Consider the following 20152-nt stretch of genomic DNA (forward strand, 5'->3'; position numbering starts at 1 on the left):
TTGTGTGTGTGGTCCAGACCTCTGGTACAAGAGGAAACAGAACAAGATCCCAAACAGGCAAGTGAGTAGAAAGTTCAAACTTGTAGGACAGTTACTACCTAGTTTTCTGACTCTGAGCAGTAATGTTCCCTGTCCTGGGTTCAGTTGCCAGTTCTGCTAAGAAATTTAGAACTGGTGCCCATTAAGATCCTTTTATTTAGCTGTATCTATGGCTCACTTACCTCCTCACTGAGCAGGGCTGTCCCGGGTCCAAAACATACTCTTCTATTTGAGCCAGGCTGACAACAACTGCCTACAAAACAGGGCTCCAGGATGTAATTAAAAAATCTCAGCAGTGGGGGTTTTCTGAAGAAGGCTCCAGCTAGATTGGCATAGACCTAGCATTGACTTATTTTCCAGTCAATGCTAGGTCTAGAGTCATGTTCAGTCTCAAAGCAGCTTACCTCAAGGTCAGTTCTGGGTAAAGGCTAAAGTGTCCTGGCATCCAGTTGATGCTGTTTTGAGTCTTTTGGTCTCAGCTAAGAGAATCTAGTATGCTTCCTTGTCATTTTACCCTTGTTTATTCTCCCTCAGTCCTGAGGAAATCTCCTTCCCAGTTCATGTGATTTATATTTCTTTCTTCATCAAACTGTTGTAATCTTGTATCAGATGAGCCCAGGAGAGGAATGTTAAGAAGGATGTCCCCTAGGAGCCAGGAACAGTTCACTGCCCATGGGAGAGGCTCCAGTAGCTAGAATCAGTTCAGACATGGACAAGTTACTAGTACTGTCATGGTCAGAGGAGGACACAGGACTGCAGCATGTTCTTAGCTATAAATGTCTTTGCTAATATGGGACCAGGGAACAGGTAAATTCCAGGGCTTCTTTAGTCCCTGATAGTCCTGGGGTTCTAAACACACACACACACACACACACACACACACACACACACACACACACAGAGTCTCTGTCTTTCTCCATCCTAAACACACACACACAGTCTCTGTCTTTCTCCATCCAAGTATACTTACTATCCTTTCTCACTATCCTTTCCCACTGTGACACATTCAATAATTTCATTACTCTCCGAAATCTATCTACTTTAACGAAACACTCTTAACTCTCAGCTGAAATTCACAGAGGAAATGTCCCTGTTCCTATGTGTCTAACTCCCTAATCCCTACACATTCTTCTTTCCCCTCCTGCAATTTGGGGTTGAGACCCTTCTCCTTCATCTCTGGCCAGTGCCTCTCTCTGCTCTGCATCCCATATTGACCCTTCTCTTTGAGCATCTCTCTGAATCAACCATGCTCTCTCTCTTCTGTTGTCCCTCCCCTTTCTTTGAGCCTTTCCACCCAGTTAATACACATAGAAACTACTTATGTTTATGCATTTAAAATAGAGCAGAAACATTAACTCCCTTTATTCCATAAGAAGCCTTAAATATAGTGTTGTTGGAGCCCATCCTCGAGTGATAAAGTCAGTTGCCTTGAAAGACTTTTTACACATAGACACACTAAGATTTAGATACCTTTCTGTTTGAGACACAAAGGGAAAAGTTAGTGAAAATTTTACTCCTAGCCATCCAGATTTTAACAGTTCTGAGGATGTCCATATTCTTCAGAAAAAATACATATGGAATATACCACATCTTATGAGACGCCTCTGTACAACCTGTAGTCAAACACATTACAATTTCTATAATTAAACTTCTGAGTACCCTCCTACATGGGACTTTAAAAGGCTACAAATAGCCTTATATTAGTCAATTTCCAGCCTGCCTCCAAATTTGTTTTGGGAAAAATGTTTGGTTTTCAGAGATTTTTAAATTGGAGATGAGGGCTTATAAACATGTTTTAAGTTTCTGTATTTACTGACTTTTATTTCTAGGTTTCTTCTTTCTTTCTTGATCTGTTTCTACAGTAGTGCTATACTATCTTAATGATTTACATTTAATATATGCTTTAATATCTGGTAGTGCCAATCCCTTTGTATTTTATGGTATTGCTTTCTTACTGCTTTCTTATAATTTCACTTCAGAATCAGATTTTTAGTTTGAAAAGAATTTCCTTGAGATTTCAACTGGAGTTTTTTTTTTTTTAAACCAATATATTAATTTAGGAGTAAGCTTTATAATTTGTTCTTTCCTTTTGAGTCTTTTTTTCTTGCAGTGTAGTTTTTTTCTTTGCTTCACATAGGCCCTAGGCATTTTCATCAGTGTATACTTTTTTTTTTTGGTATTTTATTTAGAATCTTTCCCATTGAGATTCCCAACTTCATACTCATGCACCTCTGCTTGGGCAATTCAGGTTTATTTAGGGCTATGTAGAAGTAGCTTCCAAGGATTTTGCTTCATACTCTTTTTAGAGAAAGTGGATTATAATAAGCGGGCATATGCTGCCAGATAGTGTGCTTTAGCAACTATTCTTCTGGCCTCCACTACTACTTTCTGCTCTTCCCTGACATCATCAGCCACATGGAGGCATTGAGCTCTCTCTTCATCTCAAACTCTGCTCCTGCAAAGGAAACGTGTCACCCTATTGCAGTTGTCTGTTCTATGTCATAAGTATCTGCTGAGGTGTTATTCCAGCCAAAGTCCCTTTTGGTGCCCTTTGACTTTCCCCTGTTCCTGGCTTCTCTTCTTCCATTCAGGAAACTTCCTGGTTGTCACTCCTACCTTTTTGTGTTGGGACATCCCTACTTGCCCCTCCATATCTTCCCACTTTAATTTCATCAGATCTGTTTTTCTCCTTTAAGTTTCTTAGTAAGTCTTAATTTCTGGTCTTCTAAGAAATCACCCTTTTGATTTGCCAACAGATGAATTCACTTAGCAATTCCTCTTTTATATTTTTCCAGGGTTTGGTTCTTGGAAGAAAGACTGAATCATATGCTGAGTATACCATTTTATAATCAAAGCCTTACAATCTATATTTTCCAATTCACTGCAGATTATAAAACAATGAAGCAGAGAGAAAGAGAAAGAGAAACACATTGGTCATGAATTTGGATTTTGTAATACAGAAGTCCTGGATATCAGCCCTGACTCTATCACTCATTGACTAAGTGACTAGGCGAGTTAAGGGCCTCTGTATCCCTCAGTTTCTTTGTTTATGAAATGGAAACTTCTACGTTACAAAGTTGTTGGAATGAATAAATAAGGAGTTTTTAAAAAATAGTATATATAGAACACTGCTGGCTAAATTATACCTTGATAAATTATACCTCTTTTATCTATTTTTATGGCAAAAATAAAAGAGAAAGGAAGCTTACAATACAAATTATGAAATAACACATTAGGAATAAAGTAAACCAATAATTTCTGACAGTGAATGTGAAAATCATAGTAGTATTAAATACCCCGTATTTATTTATTTTTTAATAATGACTTTTATTTTTTTTTTCATTGTAGCTGGTTTATAGTGTTCTGTCAGTTTTCTACTCTACAGCATGGTGACCCAGTTACACATACATGCTTTAAGTGGTCTCATTAAAAGGCAGAGGTTTACTAAATAAAAAGCTAATGGTATGCTGCTTTATAATCTACATAGAACAAAATAATATAGAAACCCTAAAACTACAATGATAGGCGAAGACATATATGTGAAAATATCTGAAAAGAAAGAACAAATGGAAATACTCACATCACAGAAAATGGCATTCAAAGAAAAAACAAGCTATAAAATAACCCACAATGAAGACAAAGCTATCATGATCTTTTAAAGCTACAAAGTTCAGTTTCAAAATGGATGAAGCAAAAACATGGAAATGCCATGCAGTATAGCCAGAGGCACAATTATGGTGGCAAACAAACTTTTTTAGTCTTTGACAGATGAAATGAAAGTCAACAACACTGCAAACAATTTGAGCATGTAATAAATAGAATAAGAAAATCTTTCTATTGAAACCTAAATATCAGTCACTTCTAAATGTAAAAATATATGTGAGCCCTTCCCGAATATATGTTAATTTAATTTAATGATATATGAAATGTGTATCCATTATAGGTTTTCTCATGGAATATAGTGGTTATTTAAGATTAGAAATTTTTATAATTGTTCCAATTAGAAGAAATACTTGATCTCAATAAATGCTGGAAGTCTACTTTACAAAATTTGATATCTATTTTGACAGTATCTCCACAACTAAAAATGAATACCTACAACTTGATAAGAATATGAGCTATATACTGATATCTAATATCATACTAATAGTGAATTGTCAGAGGCATTTTTAAATTAAAATTAGAAACAAAACATGGCTAAATGCTGAATTTATTATTTTTTCCAGTTAAGAAATTACTAGTTTACATCAAAAATAGAAATGGATGTTTCAAGGATGAGAAAGGAGGACACCTAATTTGCTTTTTTATTGATAATATAATTTCTATCATATTAAGATCATTAGGGACAAGAAGTATCTCAGATTAGTTTGAGAGAAAATGGGGGGGGATCAAAATGATGGATTAGTAAGATGTTATGCTCACCTTCTCCCCCAAACACATCAAAAAACCCATCTCTACATGTAGAATGATTTACACAGAACATATACTGATCACTGGCAGAAGACCACAGACCTCCAAAAAGGGCAAGAAACACCCCACATCACTGTAGAACAAAAGGGAAAAAAAGAAGTGGAAAAAAAAAAAAAGGAATCAGGATGGGATCAGCATCCCAAGAGGGATCTGTGAAAGAGGAAAGGAATCTGCATCCTTGGAGGCCACCTGACAGATCAGCCAGAATGGAGGGGGAGCCTCAAAGCCTTGGAGAAAAGTGCAGCTGCCAGACTGAGGAGGGCAAAGCAGAGAGAGAGCTCCACAGACCATCAGTACCACACTGCCAGGTGTACCACAGCCTGAGACAATTGGGTGGGGGCTGGGCACTGAGACTCAGGCTATGGAGATCAGTTCCCAGGAGAGGACTAGAGTTGGCCATGAGGGGGACAGGGATTGGTGCATCACAACCAAGGGAGTGAGGAAGGAGTCCTGGGCCTGCAGGAGAAGCAAGGTACCATTGACAGGAGATGGGTGGGACACATAGGAACATCTTTCTCTGTGCATACATGGGCTCTTGGGTGGTGGGGTGCCTCCCGTGGGGGCTACATGGACAGGTGAAAATCACCACAGCTATCTCAGACTCCTGAGGTGGGTGCAGCCTACCACCACTAAAGTTCCTGTGAACAGTCACTGCTTGCAGCCCTCGTCATCTCAGGGGTCACTGCTGCAGAGGGCCCTGCAACCAAACCCACCTGTTGCTGTCATGACCCTGGGAATGTACACGTCCCTCCATTACCACTTACAAGGGCTCTGGGTGCCACCCCTGCCTCCCTGAGGGTCACTGCCACTGCCCAGGGCCCTGCAAGCAGGTGCTACCTGTAGGCATTGCCCATTGCTCCAGCCTCCCTTCACATCCTCTGTCAAGGGGATAATGGCCTGCACAAACTGAGGAAAAAGATAGCAAGCATCCAAACCAAAAGCAGCCCTCACAGCAAATAATAATAATAATAATAATAATAATAATAATAATAATAATAATAATAATAATAGGCCTTCACAAGCTACCCAAGAATACTGATGCATATAAATATCCCTCCTAGACCACAGTAGACAATTGTTTCCCCTAAACGCACAGAATAAGAAAAATATAAGCAAAAGGAAAAAACACAGGAAATATTCTCAGCTAAAAGAACAGGAGAACTCCCCTGAAGGAACAAACAATGAAACAGATCTCTTTAGTCTAACAGACACCGAGTTCAAAGAGGAGGTAATGAAAATACTGAAAGAATTAAGAGTAGATATAAATAGTAACACAGATTACTTTTAAAAGGAACTGGGAAACAGGAGGAGCCAAGAAAAATTAGAAAATTCATTTGAAGAGACAAAATCTGAGTTAAAGGCATTGAAGAGCAGAATGAATAATGCAGAGGAATGGATAAGTGACTTGGAAGAAAGAATAGTAAAAATCACCCAATCAGAAAAGCAGACAGAAAACCAAATGAAAAAGATAATTAAAGCAGTATGAGATCCATGGGATAACGTAAAGCATGCCAATCTCCACATATTAGGGATTCTAGGAGAAGAAAAAGAAAAGTGGATTGAAAATGTATTTGAATAAATTACAGCTGAAAACTTTCCAAATCTAAAGAAGGAAACATATATCCAGATACCAGAGGCACAGAGGACCCCAAACAAGTTGAGCACAAACAGATCCAAACCAAGACATGTTATAATAAAAAGTCAAAAGTTAAAGAGAGAATTCTAAAGGCAGCAAGAGAAAAACAAAGGGTTAATTATAAGGGAACCCACATAAGGGGGGAACCCACATAAGGGGGGACCCCACACAAGGCCATCAGTTGATTTCCTTAGAGAAACACTACAGGCCAGAAGAGAGTGGCAAGATATATTCAAATTCCAAAAGGGAAAAAATTTTCAACCTAGAATGATCTATCCACCAAGATTATTATTTAAAATAGGAGAATTGGAGTTCCCATTGTGGCTCAGTGGTAATGAACTTGACTAGTATCCATGAGATTATGGGTTTGATCTTTGGCCCCAATGCTCAGTGGGTTAAGGATCTGGTGTTGCTGTGAGATGTGGTGTAGGTTGCAGACATGGCTCGGATCTGACATTGCTGTGGCTGTTGTGGTGTAGGCCAGCAGCTTCAGCTCTGATTCAACCCCTACACTCCCTACACTGGGAACTTCCATATGCCATAGGTGTGGCCCTAAAAAGGCATTAATAATAACAAAAATCACTTTAAATGTCAAATGGACAGACTATTCAGAAGACAGAGTGGCAGACTGGATTTAAAAAAAAAACAGAGCTTACAATATGCTTCTACAAGAGACCAACCTTAGGTCACTGAAAGTGAGGGGATTGGAAAAGATATTTCATGCAAATGGAAAATGACAGGAAAGTGGGAGTTGCAATACTTTTATCAAACAAAATAGACTTTAAGAAAAAAGGTTATAAAGATAAAGGAGGGCACTATTTAATGACGAAAGGATCAATTCAAAGAGAGGATATTATACCCATCAATATATATGTCCCTAATACAGCAGCATCCAAATACATAAAACAAATACTAACAGACATAAAAGGCAAAATTGATGGGAATATACAATAGTAAGAGAATAACACCCACTCACATCAATGGGGTGATCTTATAGAAAGAAAATCAGTAAGGCAACAGACATCCTAAATGACACAGTAGAACAGTTAGAATTCATTGATATTTTCAGGACATCACATTAAAAAAGGAACAGAACATACATTCTTTTCAAGTGGACATGGAACATTTTCTAGGACTGACCACATACTGTGGCCCAAAATTAACCTCAACAAATTTAAAGAGTACAGAAATTATTTCAAGCATTTTCTCTGACCACAATGGCATGAAGCTAGAAATCAACCACAGGAAAACAGAAAAAGATTGACTATATGGAAGCTAAACAACATGCTACTAAAAAGCCAATGAGTCAATGAGAAAATCAAAAAGGAAATTTAAAAATACCTCAAGATAACGAGAACACAGCCACAAAATCTATGGATGCTGCAAGAGCAGTTCTTAGAGGGAAGTTCATCGTGATATAGGCCTTCCTCAAAAAAGAAAAAACGCAAACAACCTAACCTAGCCCCTAAAAGAATTAGTAGAAGGAAGGAAATAATAAAAAGAATTAGTAGAAGGAAGGAAATCATAAATGTTAAAGAGGAAATCAATAAAAAGATTAAAAAAACAAAAGAAAATCAAACCAAGAGCTCGTTCTTTGAATGGGTAAACAAAATTGACAAACCTCTGGCCAGACTCACCAGGAAGGAGAGCGAAGGAACCCAAATAAACAAAATAAGAAATGAAAAAGCAGCAATTTCAATGGATACTGCAAAAATACAAAAAAATAAAAGAATACTATGAACAATTGTGTGTCAACAAAGTTAACAACCTAGAAGAAATGGACAACTTTCTAAAAACATACAGCCCACCAAAACTGAATCAAGAATAAACCAATCACTAGAAATGAAACATTTGAATCAGACCAATCACTAGAAATGAAATTGAATATATAACAAAAATGCACCCTACAACAAAAGTCCAGGACCATATAGCTTCACAAGTAAATTCTACCAAACATAAAAAGAAGAAATTATACTGATCCTTCTTAAATTTTTCCACAAGACTAAAGAGAAGGAATACCCCCAAAGCATTCTTTAGGTCACAATTACCCTAACACCAAAACCAGATAAAGATACTACCAAAAAAGAAAATTATAGACAGATACTTTGAGGAATATAGTTGCAAAAATTGTCAACAAAATTTTAGCCAACCAAATCCAATAACGCATAAAAAAGATTAAATTCCATGGCCAAGTGGGATTCATCCCAAGTTTACAAGGATGGTTCAACATACAGTAATCAATCAATGTAATATGCCACATTAACAAAAGGTAAGTCAAAAAACACATGACCATCTCAACAGATGCAGAAAATGCGTTTGACAAAATCCAACATTCATTCATGATAAAAACTCTTACCAAAGTGGATATAGAGGGAACATACCTCAACATAATAAAAGTCACTTATTACAAACCAACAGCCAATATAATACTCAATGGAGAAAAGCTGAAAACCTTCCTGCTAAAATCTGGAGCAAGATAAGGATGCCCACTCTCACCACTTTTATTCAACATAGTATTGGAAGTTCTAGCCACAGCGATCAGACAAACAAAAGAAATTAAAGGTATCCAAACTGATAGGGAAGAGTTAAAATTGTCATATGAAGATGTCATGATAGTATATATAGAAAACCATAAAGACTCCATTTGAATGGATAAAAATTCAGCTACTTGAACTGATAATTCAGCAAAGTAGCAAGATACAAGATTAATAGTCAGAAATCAGTTGCATTTTTATCTACTAACAATGAAATATTAGAAAAGGAATATAAAAACAATATCTTAAAATTGCACCCAAAAAGTTAAATACCTAGCAATAAACCTGACCAGGGAAGTGAAAGACTTATACACTGAGAACTATAAAACATTAATCAAGGAAATGGAAAGATATCCCATGCTCCTGGATTGGAAGGATTCATATTGTTAAAATGGCCATACTACCCAAAGCAATCCACAGATTTAATGCAATCCCTATAAAATTACCCATGACATTTTTCACAGAACTAGAACAAATAATCCAAAAATTTATATGGAACCATACAAGACCCAGAATTGCCAAAACAATCCTGAGGGGAAAAAAGGAAATATAATTCTCTTGGACTTTAAACAAAGCTACAGTAATCAAGAAGGTGTGGTACTGGTACAAAACCACACATACAGATCAATGAAACAGAATAGAGAACTCAGAAATAATCCCACATGACTATGGTCAATTAATCTTTGACAAAAGAGGTAAGGGTGGGGGGAACAGTCTCTTCAGCAAAGTGGTGCTGAGAAAGTTGGACAGCTACATGTGAATCAATGAAATTAGAACACACCCTCACACTGTGAACAAAAATAAACTCAAAATGGCTTAAAGACAAACAGAAGACCATGAAACTCCTACAAGAGAACATAGGCAAAACATTCTCTGACATAAACCATCCAAATGTTTTTTCAGGTCAGTCTTCCAAGGCAATAGAGTTAAAAGCAAAAATAAACCAATGGGACCTAATCAAACTAATAAACTTTTGCACAGCAAAGGAAACCATTTAAAAAACTAAAACAAAAAATGAAGAGACAGCTTATGAAATGGGAGAAAATATTTGCAAATGATGCAACACACAAAGTTTTAATTGCCAAAATATACAAACAACTGATACGAAGCAACAACAACAAGCAAAGGCAACCCTATCGAAAAATGGTCAAAAAGACCTAAATAGACATTTCTCCAAAGAAGACATACAGATGGCCAACAGGCACATGAAGATGCTCAACATCACTAATAGAGAAATGCAAATCAAAACTACAGTGAGGTACCACCTCACACTGGCCACAATGGCCACCATTAATAATTTTACAAATGGCAAATTCTGAAGAGGTTGTGGAGGAAAGGGAACCCTCCTACAATGCTGGTGGGAATGTAAATTGGTACAACTACTATGAAGGTTTCTCAGAAAACTAAAACTAGACGTACCATATGATACAGCAATCCCACTCTTGGGCATATATCCAGATAAAACTAAAATTCAAAAAGACACATGCACCCCTATGTTCATATCAGCACTATTCACAACAGCCAAGACATGGAAACAACCTAAAAGCTCATCAACAGATGAATGAATTAAGATGAGGTACATATATACCAAGGAGTACTACTCAGCCATAAAAGAATGAAGTAATTCAATTCGCAGCAACATGGATATAAGCAGTGGATACAAGGATAAACAATAACTAAGTGAAGTAAGTCAAAAGAGAAAGACAAATAACATATGATATCACTTATATGTGGAATCTAAAATACGGCACAGATGATTCCATCTGTAAAACAGACACAGACTCATAGAGAACAGACTTGTGGCTGCCAGGGAGGTAGTGGGAATGAGTGGGATGAACTGGGAGTTTGGGGTTAGTAAATATAAACTGTTACATTTAGAATGAATGGGCGGTGAGATCCTGCTGTGCGGTGCAGGGAACTATATCCAGTCTCTTGGGATAGACCATGATGGAGGATAACATAAGAAATGGAGTGTGTGTGTGTGTGTGCACGCGCATGTGTGTGTATGAGTGAAAGAGAGAGAGTTACTGGGTCACCTTGCTGTACAGCAGAAATTGGCACACCACTGTAAATCAACTATACTTAAAAAAAAAAAAGATGAAAAGATAAAAGGGGTTGTTGGATTGGAAATGGAGCATGCCCAGATTGGAGGCAGCCCTAATCACTTTCTTCATGGATATTATTTCTCTAACACTGACCCTATGTCTTTTATCTTCAGTCTCCATAAATTAGGAGAATCTAATCAGATTTTTTTTTTTTGGTCTTTTTTGCCACCTTTCTTGGGCTGCTCCTGTGGCATAAAGAGGTTCCCAGGCTAGGGGTCAAGTCGGAACTGTAGCTGCCGGCCTAGGCCAGGGCCACAGCAATGCCGGATCCAAGCCATGTCTGCAACCTACACCACAGCTCACGGCAATGCCAGATCCTTAACCCACTGAGCAAGGCCAGGGATCGAACCCGCAACCTCATGGTTCCTAGTCAGATTCGTTAACCACTGAGCCACGATGGGAACTCCTAATCAGGTTTTTTAAATCACCACTTCAAATGGAGTATTCTTACCAACAGTTCCTAGATCAGGCATTCCTCTCTGATCTGGCTGATATTTCTGTATGTCTTTTTAACAATTTTTAATTGTAATTTTTCATGTTAAAGGCAATAGAAAAAATATTTGAATTCCAAATCATTTGAATATTGGATTTTGATATTAGCACCTGAGTTTGCGTTCTGATTTCATTATGGCAAGGATACCAAATTAAAGTCAAAGCAATTAAATTTGATATCTTATTTGGTAGTAGGAGACTAGCATTTAAGACCAAATCTTCCAAAAACAACTTTAAAAATTAAACAAAATATAAATACATTAATATACACCTTTTTGAATTTTGAAGGCATCAGAGATATGGCAAAACCACTGAAATGTGAGTGGTCAATATAACTGAAATGAAGTATGATGATATTTGGTATTGCTTTCTTCCTTAAGGCATCTGTTGATTCTGAAAGCAAACTCCAAAGCAGTCCTATAAGTCTAGGAGGACAAAAATTTGACCTTAGCACCAGCAAAAGAAAATAGGATCTGGTAAACACTCCAGATTTTTAGTTAGGACCTTGAAAGAGCTACATGCTAAGTAGACCAGTCTCATTAAAGATTAATGGTCAGTCTTTAGTGCAGCACAAATTTGACTGAATTAACGTTATCTTTTGCCTACCTTAATTGCCATACTCTCTTTGGAGGAAGAAAACATCACATGGCATAGAATTATTTCCACAGTTTGTTTAAAAATACTCAGAATTCAGGAGTTCCCACTGTGGCTCAGAAGGTTAAGAACCCAACATAGTTTCTCTCAGGATGCAGGTTCAATCCCTGGCCTTGCTCAGTGGGTTAAGGATCCAGCGTTGCTACAAGCTGCAGCATAGGTTGCAGCTGCAGCTCCAGTTTGACCCCTAGCCTGGCAACTTCCATATGATGCAGGTGCAGCCTTAAAATTAAAAAAAAAAACCTCAAAATTCAGTTTAAAAAACAGTATCAGGCATGCCAATCAATATCACATGATTGGAAAATAAGGGGAAAACAAAAAGAAATAGAACCAGAGGAGATCTAGATGTTGAAATGATCAGTTATGGATTCACATATAACTAATTAATGTTTAAGAAATTTGACAACAAAATGGACATTTTTAGGATTGACCTGAAATCTATTAAAAATCACATTTTAGTTTTCAAGCTGAAAACAAAAATAACTTGAAGTAATAACTTAATGAATATGTATAAGTGCATATTAGATATTAGACATAACATGAGAGGTTTGATGAAGATGGGTTGGAAGAAAATATCCAGACCCAAGCACTGAGAAAAATACAATAGAAAATGATACAGAGAAGAGCATAAATGACATGGAAGTAATGGTGAAAACATCTAATGCACAAAAGAGGATGGAGGAGAGAATTAGGTAGATGCAATATTTGAAGAAAATTATCCCAAACTGACAAAAGCTTCCATCAACCTACTGATTTAAGAATAGCTCCAAACTCCAACAGTATAAATACAAAGAATCTCATAACAAGACAAATAGTGAAACAGCTGACCATGAAAAAAATAATAAAAGCAGTCATAAAGATACAGTACCTTCTAATTAGCAATATTAAAACTTGGAGCTAACCTTTTAGTGGAAGCTGAAAGACAAAGTCTTGTGATTCTCACATCACTGGGAGAAGATAACTGTCAAGAATCCTATAGCCCATAAAAATATTATTTAAAAACCAAGGTTAAAGACATGTTTAGACAATAAAAAGATTAGAGAATTCATCACCAGCACCTTTAAGGCAAGTCCTTCTGGACAAAGGACAATGATTCCAGATGGAAGCAGAGAAGCAAGAAGGAATAAAGATTAGTAAGAAGAGGTAAATACACTGTTAAATCCAAAAGAATACCGACTGTGTAACATAAAAACAATAATGTCTTCTGATATATATGACATTATATATATCTTATATATATCACATATATCATATATATCTATATATCATATATATCATATATATATATGGATATATATATGTACATACAGAGTGTGTATATACATACATACATACATATTTACATACACACATATATTTTCTAATTTAGGTAGAAATCAATAAAAATACTAGAAAACCCTTAAATATCTGGGGGAAAAGCAATACATCTAATATAACCCACAGATCAGAGAAGAAATAACAATGAAAGTTAATATGTTAAGCTATCTAGCTGCTATTCGGTTTGCAGGTTCAATGTAAAAATTATAAAATTATCCTCTCCCACTGTTTTATTCATGATTAAATACTTTTCTAATTATTAGTTAGAATGTATTTCTCTTTTACAGTGATAATTTACAGTTAAAAGACCTTTCCACAGTGAGGGGACATTTTAATTGTCAAAGACAAATGAGATAAAATACTGATGACTAATCATTTCTTGGAAGAAGCGGAGGGTGAGAGACATCGAAGTGCAGTGAAAAAATAAAGCTAGTTAGCAGTAGCTGCATCATTAAATATGAATGAAAGACTTTTAATCATTTTTTAGCACTTTACTGAAATTACATTAAATTGACTATTTCATCAAAATAGCATATTGGAGCTAAAAAGAATCAATTGTTAAAAATAGGAATTCCCTCTGTGGCGCAGTGGGTTAATAATCCAACTGCAGCAGCTTAGGTTGCTGTGGAGATGTGGGTTCAGTCCCCAGCCTGGTACAGTGGGTTAAAGGATCCAGCATGCCATAGCCTTGGCTTGGATTCAGTCCCTGGCCCTGGAACTTCCATATGCCATGGGTGCAGCCATAAAAAAAAAATATCAGTGATAACTACGGTGCCTTCAAATGCTGATCCATCATACTCTGAATCAAATGAATAAATCTGGCCAGTCAGACATAAAGCAAGCAAATACAATAAATGATAGTATCCATCCCATTAATGTAGTCAGTTGGAGTTTTACAGTTTTATAAAATTTTGTTATGTTTAATTTAAAAGTTTGGTTTGGTTTCATCATGTTATAAGTAAGGAAGTTACATTTTCTCTTGTTTGAACATATTTTTTAAAATGTTATATGAGGCTGCAATCAAGATGGCAGAATAGAAAGACATGGATCTTACCTCCTCCCACAAATACATCATAAAATATATCTATATGTGGAACAGTTCTCACAGAATACCAACTGAATGCTGTCAGAAAATACCTGACACCTAGAAGTACAATAAAGATCTCCATGTAACTGAGTAGGATGAACTTACAAAAAAGAAAAAAAAAGAAGAAGAAAGGAGTAAGTGGAACAGAACCTGCATTCCTGGAAGGACTCTGTAAAAGAGGAAAGGTTCTCACATCTTGGGAAGCCCCCTCACCAGTGAGGAGATCAGCTAGAACAGAAGGGAGCTTCAGAGGCAGAGGAGAGTGTAGAAAAAAGAGAGATCCTGGCACAGAGGATCTGTGCTACTTCATGGAAGTCCCCAGCCCAAGATGCATGCCTGCCTGGACATGCAGGTATTGTGTGCTGAAATCTGGGCTTTAGAGGCCTGGGGTAAGTTCTTCAGAGAAAGCCTAAAGGGGCTGGAGTATGGTACAGGCTGCAGCCCAAGGTGTACTTGGCATAAGCAAAGTGCCATTGTTAAGCATGAGTGAAGGGAGAGATGGGGCCTGTGATAGCAGCCTTTCTTGGCACTGCCTGCACAAGCTCCGGGAGTTTTCAGGCACCAGTGCCAATGGATTGTCCACATGTGGAGGCCGAGCTCAGAGCCCACTTCCTGTGGCTGTGTAATCTGTGGATTTGTACCACCACTGCTGGCTTTGTAAACTCAGTGCCCATAGGACATTCAAGTGGGAAATGGATGCTTCTGTGGCTAGGATGGGTCTGGCCTTAATAGCTGTGTGCTGTGGGTGTTCACTTGTGGAGGCAGGGCCAGGGTCTGGGCTGCTTCCATAGTGCCTTTGGCAGATCCATGTGTATGACTGTTACAGTTCTGGTACTGACTTCAGTGGATTGACACCTGTGGATCTGTGCTGGTGGCTTTATGAAACAGGACCAATTGCTGACATTCTGACAGTGGAGGTAGGGCTGAGGATAGTGCAACTGAGTGTATTTGTGAGCTTGCACAGTGGCTGACAGGTGACACCACAGAGTGCCCTCTCTTGTGGATAGCACCAGCAGAGGAATACTCTCCCATTTGAAGCACTACAATTCTGCCTAACTTACACCACAGCACAGAAACAGATATGGGGGCATCTACTCAAACAACCCAGGAATCAGACGCTGCCCCCAATAGTTTTTACAACCACAGAGAAAAGAGGAGGCCCTGCTTAATATCCAGTGTAGGCTCTGGTCACCATAACACCAATCATACCCATTATCAAGGGGATAATGTCCAGCACACACTGAAGAAAGATGTGGCAGGTATATATATTAAAAAACAACCTGTGGACCAAAGTATTAAACCCATGCAAGCTACATAGGGGTATTCCTACATAAAAACAGCCTTCCAATAACACAGTAGATAATTTTTTTTCTAAATTCATAGAATAAAAGAAATATAAATAATATGAAGAAGCAGAGGAGCCACTCCCAATTAAACAATCAAGAGAATTCCCTTGAAAAAACAATGAAACAGACCTCTTCAGTCTAATAGATACCAAGTTCAAAAAGGAGATGATGAAAACACTGAAGAAATTAAGAAAGGCTATCAATGTAAATTCAGGTGACTGTAAAAAGGACTTAAAAATTAAAGAGACAACCCAATTGAAAAATGGGCAAAATACCTGAATAGACACTTTTCCAAGGAACATGTACAGATGGCCAACAAGCACGTGAAAAAATGCTCAACATCACTGATTAGATAAATGCAAATCAAAACTACAACGAGATACCACCTCACACCAGTCAGAATGGCCATCATTAATAAGTCCACAAGCAGCAAAGGCTGGAGGGGGTGTGAAGAAAAGGGAATCCTTTTGCACTGTTGGTGGTAATGTAAGCTGGTACAGCCACTATGGAGAACAGTATGGAGGTACCTTAGAATTCTATACATAGAACTACCATATGACCCAGCAATCCCACTCTTGGACATATATCCAGACAAAACTTTCCTTGAAAAAGACACATGCACCCATATGTTCATTACAGCACTATTCTCAATAGCCAAGACATGGAAACAACCCAAGTGTCCACTGATAGATCATTGGATTAGGAAGATGTGGTATATATACACAATGGAATACTACTCAACCATAAAAAAGAATGAAATAATGCCATTTGCAGCAACATGGATGGAACTAGAGACTCTCATCTGGAGTGAAGTAAGTCAGAGAAATCACTTATATCTGGAATATAATATATGGCACAAAGGAACCTTTCCAAAGAAAAGAAAATCATGGACTTGGGAGGATAGACTTGTGGTTGCCAATGGGTGGGGAGGGAGTGGGGTGGATTGGGAGCTTGAGGTTAATGTATGCAAACTATTGCCTTTGGAATGGATTAGCAATGAAATCCTGCTGTGTAGCCCTGGGAACTATGTCTAGTCACTTATGATGGAGCATGATAATGTGAGAAAATAGAATGTATACATGTATGTGTAACTGGGTCACTATGCTGTACAGTAGAAAAAAAAATGTATTGGGAAAATAATTTAAAAAATAAAGAGGAACCAAGAAAAATTAGAAAACGCATTTGCTGAGACAAAAGCTGAGCTTAAGGTAATATATAGTAGATTGAATGATGCAGAAGAAAGAATAAGTTATCTGGAAGGCAAAATAAAAGAAATAACCCAATCAGAACAGCAGATGGACAAAAGAAAAAACAAAAAAGGAGATCAATATAAAAGACCTATGGGATAAAATAAAGCATGCCAGTGTATACATAACAGAGATCCCAGAAGCAGAAGGAAGAGAAAGGGGGATTGAAAATGTATTTGAAAAAATTATGGCTGAAAACTTCCCAAACACAGATATCCAAGTACAGAAAGCACAGAGGGTACAAAACAAGATGAACCCAAAGAGACCTACACCAAGATATATTATAATTAAAATGCCAAAATTTAAAGAGGATTCTAAAGGCAGCAAGACAAAAGCAAAGAGTTAATTACAAGAAAACCCCCATAAGGCTATCACCTAATTTCTCTGCTGAAATGTTGCAGGTCAGTGTGGAGTGCCAAGATATATTCAAAGTCCTGAAAGGGAAAAATATGCAAGCTAGGATACTTTACACAGCAAGATTATCTCTCCCTTTATTCTAAATGATAAAGAATTTCTCAGACAAGCAAAAACTAAAAAGAATACTGCAATACTAAACTTGTTGTAAAGAAAATATTGAGGGAGCTCCCATCATGGTGCAGTGGAAACGAATCCGACTAGGAACCATGAGGTTGCAGGTTTGATCCCTGGCCTTGCTCAGTGGGTTAAGGATCTGGCATTAACATGAGCTGTGGTGCAGTTTGCAGATGCAGCTCAGATCAGGTGTTGCTGTGGCTGTGGTGTAGGCTGGCACCTACAGCTCCGATTAGACCCCTAGCCTGGGAACCTCCATTTGCCACGGGTGCAGCCCTCAAAAAGACAAAAAAAAAAAAAAAAAAAAGAAAAGATAAAAAAAGAAAATATTGAAAGGTCTCCTCTCAATAGGAAAGAAGCCAGGATGTACAGTAAAGAGAAAGAACACAAATAGAAATGAAATCACTTGAGACAAAAATAAGTCAGTATACATATTTAAAAAAAATTTATATTGGAGTATAGTTGACTTGTATTAGTTTCAGTTGTATAGCAAAGTTAACCATATATACATATAATATTCTTTTTTTCCATATGGGTTATTACTATTGAGTAGATTTCCCTGTGCTATACAGTAGGTTCTTATTTATTATTTATTTTATACAGTAGTGTGTGTGTATTATTGCCATCCACCTAATTCCTCCCTCCTCCCCATCATTTCCTCTATGGTAACCACATGATTGGCTCTGAAATCTGTGAGTTTGTTTCTGTTTTTTTAAACAAGTTCTTCTGTATCATTTTTATTAGATTCCACACATAAGTGATATTATATTTGTATTTCTCTGTCTGCCTTCACTCAGTATGATAATCTCTAGGTCCATCCATGATGCTGCAAATGTCATTATTTCATTGTTTTTTAAAGCTAATATTCCACTGTATATATGTAACATCTTCTTTGTCCATCCTCTGTTGATAGACATTTAGGTTATATCCATGCCTTAGCTAATGTAAATAGTGCTGCAGTGAACACTGAGGTGCATATATCAATGCAATTCCTATCAAATTATCAATGACATCCTTCACAGAACTAGAACAAAATATTTAAAAATTGCGTGGAAACACAAAAGACCCTGAATAGCCATAGCAATCTTAAAAAAGAAAATCTGAACTGGGGTAATCAGGCTCTCTGACTTCAGACTACACCACAAAGCTATATTTATCAAAATAGTATGGTACTGTCACAAAAACAGAAATGTAGATCAGTGGAACAGTATAGAAAGGTCAACAATAAACCCAAGCACCTATGGTGAACACTCTTTTATGAAGGAGGCAAGGACATACAATGGAGGAAAGACAGTCTTTTTAATAAGTGGTGCTGAGAAAATTGTAAAGCTGCATTGAAAAAAACAATGAAATTAGAACATTCTCTAACACCATATACAAAAATACCCAAAATGGATTAAGGATCTAAACATAAGGCTGGAAGCTACAAAACTCCTAGAGGGAAATATAGGAAACTATTTGACATAAATTGCACAATATCTTATTTGATCCAACTCCTAATGGAAATAAAAACAAAAATAAACAAATGGGACCTAATTAAACAAAAGTTTTTACACAGCAAAGGAAACCATAAACAAAACAAAAAGACAAGCCACAGAATGGGAGGAAATATTTGCAAATGAAGTGACAGACAAGGTATTAATCTCCAAAATACATAAATATCCCATGCAGCTTTATATTAAAAAAATACAATCCAATCAAAAAATGGCAGAAGATCTAAATAGACATCTCTCCAGAGAAGACAGATGGCCAAAAAATACATGAAAAGATGCTCAACATTGCTAATTATTACAGAAATGCACATCAAAACTACTATGAGGTATCAATTCACACTAATCAGACTGGTAATCATCAAAAAGTTTACAAAGAATAAATGCTGGAGGGGTTGTTGAGAAAAGAGAAACCTCCTACACTGTTGGTGGGAATGTAAATTGGTCCAACCACTGTGGAAAACAGTATGGAGGTTCTTTAAAGTACACAAGGTTTTCAATTTAAAAAAGACTCTGTGAAAGTGATAACCATGACGAACAGAAAAAAGATAAATATGAAGATGTAAAAGAAGACATGAGAATGAAGAAGAGAGTAAGAAAATATAGTTTTTTAAAGGTTGTATTTGAGCCTATATGACTATCAGTCTGAAACAAATAAATATAGGAAGAGTTTAACAATTTCAAAAACCAGGTTAAACACAAAAAACTTTAAGGAGATTCACAATAACCAAAAAGAAGAGAACACAGGCATAATACAAAAGAAACTCACCAAACTGCAAAAGATAAAAAGGAATAAAGAAGAAATACAAAATCAACTGGAAAACAAGGTTTAAAATGGGAATAACTACATATGTATCAACAATTACCTTAAATGTCATTGGATTCAGTGTTCCAATTAAAAGACAGAGTAGCAGATTGGTTAAAAAACCAAGAGCCTACAAGATACTGCCTATAAGAGACCCATTTTAGTGCAAAGGACTCCCATAGACTGAAAGTGAGGTGATGGAAAAAGATATTTCATGACTATGGAAATAAAAAGAAAGCATGGGGAACAATATTCATATCAGACAAAACAGACTTTAAAGTCCAGGAGTTCCCATTCTTGCTCAGTGGAAATGAATCTGACTAACATCCATGAGGATGCAGGTTTGATCCCTGGCCTTGCTCAGTGGGTTAAGGATCTGTCATTGCCCATGAACTGTGG

General features: G+C 37.0%; 1 long non-coding RNA gene across 3 annotated transcripts in view; it reads left to right on the top strand.

Moving 5' to 3' along the window:
- The window catches only part of LOC146403501 (uncharacterized), a 161200-nt gene that overhangs the window by 77497 nt on the left and 63551 nt on the right, over positions 1 to 20152 (top strand). The gene's annotated exons all lie outside the window — the stretch shown is intronic.

Source organism: Sus scrofa, chromosome 5 (assembly GCF_054392235.1).
Source record: "Sus scrofa isolate SSC_HxYL_T2T_F1_AM1 chromosome 5, Sscrofa_HxYL_maternal_Yorkshire_Landrace_v2.0, whole genome shotgun sequence".
NCBI classification, from domain to species: domain Eukaryota; kingdom Metazoa; phylum Chordata; class Mammalia; order Artiodactyla; family Suidae; genus Sus; species Sus scrofa.